The 8,732-nt window shown below is 35.5% G+C and overlaps 1 long non-coding RNA gene across 1 annotated transcript; it reads right to left on the bottom strand.

The window, feature by feature from the left end:
- Positions 1-5,093: 5,093 nt before the first annotated feature.
- Positions 5,094-8,240, bottom strand: LOC140608387 (uncharacterized). The gene is made up of 3 exons (XR_012010403.1): positions 8,142-8,240; positions 6,140-6,274; positions 5,094-5,338 (listed from the first exon to the last, which is right to left on the bottom strand). It is a non-coding gene; the product is annotated as an uncharacterized lncRNA (long non-coding RNA).
- Positions 8,241-8,732: the final 492 nt, after the last annotated feature.

Below are 8,732 nucleotides of genomic sequence, written 5' to 3'. Positions count from 1 at the left end.
GGGGCTGAGGGCTGGAGAAACAGGAAAGTCATGGTCAAAGGACACTGCTTGTTATGCAGAATCAATCAGTTCTAGAGATCTACTGTATTTCATAGTGCCTGTAGTTAACAAGACGTACAGTTGAATCTTGAATAATGCAGGGGTTAGAGGCACTGCCCCCCTGTGCTGTTTGAAAATCCATTTGTAACTTTTGACTCCCTGAAAACTTTACTAATAGCCTACTATTGACTGGAAGCCTTACCACTAACAAATAGTCGATTAACACATATTTTGTTATAGGTCATTTATATTTATATTTATATTTATATTTATATATAAAACCCCCATATAAGAGGATGCATACATTTCAAACCTGCATTGTTCAATGTTCAACTGTATTGTATACTTAAAAATTTGCTAAAAGGGTATGTTTTCTGTTAACTATTCTTACCAACACACACACATACACACATACACACACAGAGACACACAACATATAGTCCCAGAGGAAATTTTTGGAAATGATGGATATGTTAATGGCAGAGGTTGTGGTGATGATTTCACAGGTGTGTATTTATTTCCAAATTCACCAAGTATATATACTAAATATGTACATTTATTGGATGCCAATCACAGCTCAATAAAGTGGCTTTTAAAAAAATCATTTCTAGTTTTCTACACTAGTAATGAAGACTCCAAAATTGAAATTAAGAAAATAATTAAATTTGCAATAGCATTAAGAAGAAAAATAATTAAGAATAAAACTATGTTCAATACTCAGATACTGAAAACCACAAAATATTGCTGAGAAATTAAAGACCTCAGTAAATAGAAAGATACTATGTTTCCCTATGGTAAACACTGTGGTGTATGCTGTGAAGTACTTATGGGCTGCCACATGTTTTAGTGATACAAATTAATGAGGTCAGAATAAACATTTTTAATCATTATTTCTTTTCATTGGAATCTAAACACTGTTTAGTTCGGCTGGTTAATGCAGTGAAAGCTCACAATCTGATATGGGATTCAAGATATGAGAAACTTACTGGCCAGGCTTATGTATTTAGGAGAAGGTTTTTCAACCTTGGCACTATTGACATTTTGGACAAGATAGTTCTCTTTGTTGTAAGGCAACTAACTTTTGCATCCTATAGAATATTTAGCACTACGGCTTCTCTGCCCCCTGGCCCTTATCTGCCTCCCACTCCTTCTACCAATTTCCCCAGGACTCACACTTTCAGCTCAGTAGTGACAATCAAAAATGCCTCCAGACATTGCCAAATGTCTCCTGGGGGGGAAAAGTGCCTCATGTGAGAATGACTGATTTAGAATATGTACGGAGACTGAATTCATGGGTTGGTTTGGTTGGTTTTAAATTATCCTGGAAGCTCGCCCTGTATCTTTAGCCTTTTCCTTTGTCTGCAGGTATTAAGTAAAGCACTACTATTGCCATTTACCTTGTTTCTGACTTTCGTCCAGTTATCTACTTCTCCTCTTAGTTCCTATGGAAACTATTAGGCCATAAAACAAGGCAATAAGTGATGCACTGCTTTGTATTATTTTCTATTGATTTATGTTTGTTGACTTTTTCCCCACTGAGACTATATACTTGTGACCAGGCAATATGTCTTTATGTATTCTGTTTTCTATGTGTGATTAACAAAGTTTAAATGCTCACTTAACAAATGTTTGTGGTTTTCAAGAGTTACACACACACATGCATACACACTACATGAAGGGGGGTAGAGAACTAAGCATGTATCTTGGTAAAAGAACTATAAAAACTGCTAATCCTGGATATGGCAATTTACCTATCTCTAAGTACTTTCAATATCTACGATCATATATAGTTCTGGTGTGTAGTAGGAAACAAATTCATATTTAGTGAAAGGCACATAACAAGCAAAGTCCTACCAATTTAAGTGAGCTTTAAAATTTTCCTATGGCCTGGTAATACATTTTTCATTTACTCTAAGTATGCAAGCTGCTAACAAGTTCACTCCTGCTCTCAGCATTTATAAACATAATAGGCTTTTTGACTTATGATAGCAGAAATAATGGAGATGTGGAGAGGGTCATACAAGGAAGTGTATTCAATGAAATTAAGGGGAATCTAGGTCCGTTCACGCATATTCCACTACTTGAAAGGAAGTTAGTAATTCTGAGATTATAGCATTCATTGGGCCTTTTAAAGTTATGAAACATTTCAAAGGTTAAACAAGGTTATTAAATGATTCTAGGAGTTCATAAATTAGTCACTATAGATTTTTTAAACAAAGGCACTTTAAAATACAGCAGAATGATTTGGAATTGTATTGATTTATTCAGTTAAATGTGCCAATATATATCCCCTTTCACTTTTCATTTAGAAATATAACCAAGAAAATGTTAGTCCTACCGATTGTAATTTTTGATGCTAAATTAGAGTATTTAAGTATATCCTAATTGATTTTCATCTATGAAGCAAAAGAGTCAGTAAAAATAGATTTGAAAGGAAATGTGCCTGCCCTTATATATCTACGATGGTAGAATAATCTGGAGAAAATAGCACTCGGTGAGAAATGTTAAAACCTAGGTGGGTGGAGAAATGAAAAAAAAAAATGTTTCACGAAAGATTCTTGAGTTGTCAAGTATTGAAATAATATGCATCTTCTAATCTGATTTATGATTTAAAAATCTAATTAAAGCTCCTGTTAAGAACTTGTATCATAGAATTGAGAAAGTTCGGTAAAAAAACATATTTAATGATGGATAAAATATCTGGGTTTCAAATCTGTTGAGCCGACTGCAAGGTGTGGACAATATAGCAGATGAAGGGGTAGAGCACAGGTCATGGGACTGGATGGAGAGAGACCAGGAGTTTTTGTTATTGTTTATTTATTTAAGATTAGAAATGCACTTGGTAGGGGGGTATTGAATGCCAAAATCTGAAGGATCCAATGAAGAGAAAAATGAGAGACTAAGCTTTTGTGTCAAAGCAGGGTGAAGTAAGGTAGCTGGCTTTACTCTGTGTTGCTCTTTTTCAACACACGCTTGCAAATAGCAAATGTGTCTTAGAGTGACTCCTTCATCTAGCACTTGTATGTGTGGGTGGCAAAGGAGCAGAGACCTGATGGTGATATCACGTTGCATCACTAACACCAACTGGCCAGTACTAGAACATGTGAAGGCAACCCGTACAGATGTATTTGGTACCTACCACCACGACGACCTGTTTGATGAAATCAGGGCCATTTACTATACACATGTGGGCTCAATATTCCTTCGGGAACTCCCTTCCCTGGCAGGAGACACCTTTAGTCTGAGATCACTCAGACCCTTAGCTCAATATACTCTGTAGAGTGAGGCTTGTTTTTGTTCTACCCCAAACACAATAAACAAGTTGTTGATTTGCTCTTCCTTTGGCAAGTCTTTGTTACTCCTCTTTCCACTTATTGTTTACAGGGTCTCCTACTTGTATAATCTTCCAGGTTCAGCCAAATAAGATCTTCTCCACTTGATGGTGCCTGGATGCATCTTTTTAGGTTTAACAACATGATGTCTTCACTGATACAGCGGTCCTATGATGGACCCAAACAAAGGCAAAAGCAAGAGAGAAGTCACAGAAGAACCAGAACATAAACTGGGCCTATGGTTATGGGGACAAAACAGGAGACAATATGAGAAGCTGGTATGTATGAGGGGTTAAAGTGAGGGGTGCCACATGATAAGCATGACAGACGCCGTCTTTTCTTAAAATACACTAGCAAGACATGGGAAATGTATTCCCTTTAACTAATACATTAAGCTCTGAGATAAACCCAAATCTTCTATGATATTTTGTACAGTTTTCATCTTATTGATAATCACTATCCTCTAAAGTTTTTCATTTCAGGAATGCTACGTAATAACCCCATTTTGAAAAGAAGTGGGCCTTGTTTCAATAAAAAGTACTTTTTCATTTGACTCTTATATTCCTATAATATCATATGCCTGGATGCCAAAAAACAATCACTGCATTTAGCCAGCTGCACAAGGGATAGTAACATGAAATTTGGATCCTGATGAAAGAAATGATATAAAGGCTTATTCTGAATCCGTTAATTTGTATCACAATTTTATTGTGAATTGCCAGTAAGATACAGCATGTATCACAGCATACACCATAAGGATAGGTACGAAAACTGCTCTGAGGGATTATGTGACTATTCATCATGCAGAATGTGTCCACCTACAGATCATCTGTGCACAGACTTATATGTATGTACATGCACATTATTTGAACATATAAATCTCTATGCTTTTCCATCTTTCCCTCCGGAGCTCTGGCCATCTTTTCTTTTTGCTGTTCAGATTAAAATACTATCAAAACCAGGCATGAATCTCCATCATTTTTTTATTATGGTAACATTTACCTTCATTTGAACAGTCATTGGCCACAAATCTTCAGATGTTGTGTTATAGTGCCTACTTTCTGATATATAACAATATGTAGAATTCTCAATAGAATGCATATAATTCAGAATTATGTAACTGAATGACTATTAGATCTGGAAAAGGTTTACTTAAAAGAAATAAAAAAAATAAAATCAGTATATACCATTTCTAAATTGCCAATATTAAACCTTAGGGTGTTCATGAACAAACTTAATTCTGTTTTGCTGACAAATAAAGCAAAGCAAAATGCAATGATTTTCATCTCTTTGGTAGTACTATAGCACACAAATGTCATTCTCTGGAACCCATATCTATCAGACTAAATGACTGAATTTACATCTGCTATTTGATGGAATAAAATAAAGTCATTTTAATAGGACATACCCAGTGGATCAATGTTTCCTGCTTTGAAAATGAACATCTTAGTTTTCCCTAGGCATTTATGTGGGAACAAGAGATCATTATTCTATGACAGTGTTTCATTCCATTGACATTTCTAAACAGAGGATGCTTCTTCCTACGTGAGTCTAGGAGTTCGTTTACAAATAATATGTATATCATTGGGGTAGAGAAGAATCCATTGTTTGAAAAATGTGCATTTTAACAATATTAAATCTGATTTGTTGAGTGTTTTAACTATTTCTTTTTTATAGGTGAAGCACCGCTGAAAAGGCATATTAACTCTTTTAGGAGACAGGGATACTTTTATTGATTAAATGACTCAATTGATTCATTAAATAGCACCTTAACAGCCTCAAAGAGAAAGTGCAACTTCAAAAGGTGCCAAACCTGTAACCATGGAACATTTCTGGCACTGAAATAATCAGTATAACTATTTTCCATTTTGTGAAGAATCTTATGGCCATTTAGTAGAGTTCCTAGGCCTTATTTTTAGGTGTTTTCTTGTCTTTCAAGAAGACTCCACAGATATGAACAATACAGCCTGCAGAGGAAAAAAAAAAAAAGTTACTGCTGTATTTAGGTTTTGGGTTAGAATGAAACAAAGTGACCTATTGTAAGCAATGTTTTAAAAATCTCAGGAAATTGGTATTATGTAGAAATCATACCGGCCTGGGGCATTTCGAATTCTGATTATTCTTTTTGAGCACTGAATTAGTGTGGAGTCTAAACCAAAATACAGGCTCTATATAAAAGCATTTTTTTTTCATTTACTATGAGTTTCAGGGATCATATGCTAAAAGAATGTTAGTACATAACATGCAAAAAGCTGTCTTTAATACAGCATTATCCTTGGACATAATATTTGAACATGAAAAAATATGATTACCCCACATTTTTAATAATGTACACCATTCATTCATTCAACAAAGTGTTTGTCAATACAATCTGCATGAAATGTTAGGGATGCAGAATTTAAAACAGCTCTTTCATCTGATGAGCTCATGGTGTGATAAGCGAAAAGGTGAAAGACAACCTAACATAACTACCATTTTATTCACAACTTTAGTTTCTGTGAACTCTGACAGTCTTCCAGGATGGACCCATGTATCAGAATCTCAGCCAGGGTCCACTGTTTCTTTATTGGCCTCTGTAGCTTATATAATTTCTAAGTTATCATCAAGTCTCCTCTCTAAACCCTGTGTTTCCACAGGAATGCACAACCAAGTCCATACCCTGCTAATGATCCTTTCTCAGACTTACTTTCAAAAATTAAAGGAATAATCTGTGAACAGCCTGCTCTACAGGCCCACCACCAGAATGACCAATCTTTCTGCTTCTTTACCTATGTGTTCTGACTTTACTCCTGTTATGACAGTCCAAGAACATTCCTTATGAAAACCAATCCTTCCATTTGTTTGAAGCATCTTCCCCTCTTGCATAAACAGAAAGTTTGGTCCTATGTTTATCTCCCGCTTTGCTGAAACATGAGAGAAACAGAGTTCTGCCTTAAGTCACCACTATTTAAAGTCTTGTTAAAAGCAGCTGAACTTAACATTTGCTAACACACTGGGCCTCCTGATTCCCCAGCTCTGCACTTGAACTATTTAATTTAGTACTTTGTTTATACTGGGGAAAAGTAGTGCTTCAGTGAAGCCAAATCCTCAGAAGGTCCATTCAGAGTTGTGAAAACATCCTGTCTAAAAGCATTAGAGTGGTGTGAAGATAGAGAGGCCAGGAAGTCTATCACTGAACCAACTATAAGTAATTTCTGAGCTCTCTTCTTTCCCCAGTCATGAATCTGAATGCAAATAACCATTCTTTCTTCTTCTGTCTAGTTATTATGGCTGGCATAGTAAGGTCCTATCTAGGAAATGAGCAAACACAATATACAGAGGAAATATGAACACAAAGAAATTTTGTAGGTACTTTGAATTTTTTTTTATCCTTCTCTTCTTTCCTAGTGAAAAGATTCAGATTGTAATTTTATCTTTGATTTGTCCTCCAACTGTAATGTAATTCTGACCAAGTCACTAAAATATTCTTGATCCTAGTTTATTAATTTACATTACTAGTAGATTGGACTATAATTTACCCAAAAAAATCATGTCGGCTTCAAAATCCTATTATTTATAAGAGTCTATATATTAGCCGATGGAAATAAAGAAAAATCCTTACTAGCAGGGTATGTTACTGAAATTAAAAGTTCTGGTTTAGACATTTAAATGATTTGAATATAGCAGTAATTAAAACAGGTATTAATAGCCACAATTTCTAATAAGACCATGCCCAGCTAAGGCTTTAAAATCTAATCCAGGGGCAGCCCCAGTGGCACAGCAGTTTAGTGATGCCTGCAGCCCAGGGTGTGATCCTGGAGTTCCGGGATTGAGTCCCACATCGGCTCCCGGCATGGAGCCTGCTTCTCCCTCTGCCTCTCTCAATCTCTCTCTCTCTCTCTCTCTCTCTCTCTGTCTCATGAATAAATAAAATCTTAAAAAAAAATAAAATCTTGGGATCCCTGGGTGGCGCAGCGGTTTGGCGCCTGCCTTTGGCCCAGGGCGCGATCCTGGAGACCTGGGATCGAATCCCACATCGGGCTCCCGGTGCATGGAGCCTGCTTCTCCCTCTGCCTGTGTCTCTGCCTCTCTCTCTCTCTGTGTGTGTGTGACTATCGTAAATTAAAAAAAAAAAAAAATAAAAAGATTAAAAAATAAATAAATAAATAAATAAAATAAAAAAAATAAAATCTAAACCAGTCTTTTGTAATACATTTCCATGTAGTAATTTCTGGAGTACATGGTAAGAAGACTCAAGTGTGAATCTTGTTATCCTTTGAAAAAATATTAAGTCTCCTCATTAATTAAAAACAGATAAATGTTGGAGCATTTGAAAAAAAACCTCTTCAATCCTGAAACATATATAATGTATGTTCTATTTTTATATACCCTTATTCATATATTCGTATCTTATCTATTTTAAGATGTTGATCTCAAAATGTTTATGAAATATACATTTCTACTTTTCAAACTTAAAACAAAATCAATGATCTTAGGGATGCCTAGGTGGCTTAGGCAGTTAAATAACCTCCTCCTGATTTTGGCTCAGGTCATAATCTCATGAGTCAATCAAGCTCTAAATCTGTTCCCTGCTCAGCACACACTCTGCTGGAGATTCACTCCCTCTGCCCCTTCCCCTGCTTGAGCAATAAACAAATAAATAAATAAATAAATAAGTATTTTTTTAAAATGATATTAATTCTCCTTACCTACCAAGCACTAATATTCAAAACACATACCAGTTGGTAAAATATAGGTATCAATAATCCAAATGCACATGTCTACACCCACCTGGTCACGGCTACTTTGAAACTGCAGCTGCCTACCAGTCCATATCTACGAAGAAAAAAAAATCTCTCTCAAAAATAAGGTAGACAACGAAAATATGGGTTCCTATACAATTTTATTTGTGAATAACTTTATAAACCTGAGAGGAAAACAACAATGTGTTTCTAATTGCTCTCTTTAGAATTTGATAGTAAAATCTTCTGTTAATTAGATATTAGCAAATCCTTCTCTTTTGTTCATATAATCAACCTTTGCTTGCACCCAATATGACTCTATAAAAAATGCTTCTTTATTTTTAGAGCTTCCAGTCTCTTTTTTAGTGTGTTATACTATTGGGCCTGTTCCCTTTTCTGTAACTTAATGTGAGAATCCGTGGTTGATATCTGAAAATTTCAAAGTGAATTAACCAAGTTTTGCTTTAATCCTTTCCAAATTCTTCTTAGATAGAGGCAACTATGGCGCCTCCCTTGTGGTTGAATAAACCAGAGCTTAAAATGATTGAGGCATTTTCCAAGGGTATCTATTTAGAAGGTGGAAAAAAGAGATTGCAATATTTTCTTACTGGCTGCTTAAAGCTTGGCCACCATCATGTAC

The sequence above is a fragment of the Canis lupus genome, chromosome 17 (assembly GCF_048164855.1).
Source record: "Canis lupus baileyi chromosome 17, mCanLup2.hap1, whole genome shotgun sequence".
Taxonomy (NCBI): Eukaryota; Metazoa; Chordata; class Mammalia; order Carnivora; family Canidae; genus Canis; species Canis lupus.
Note: the sequence above shows the minus strand (reverse complement) of the source record. Positions and strands in the feature narration are given on the sequence as shown.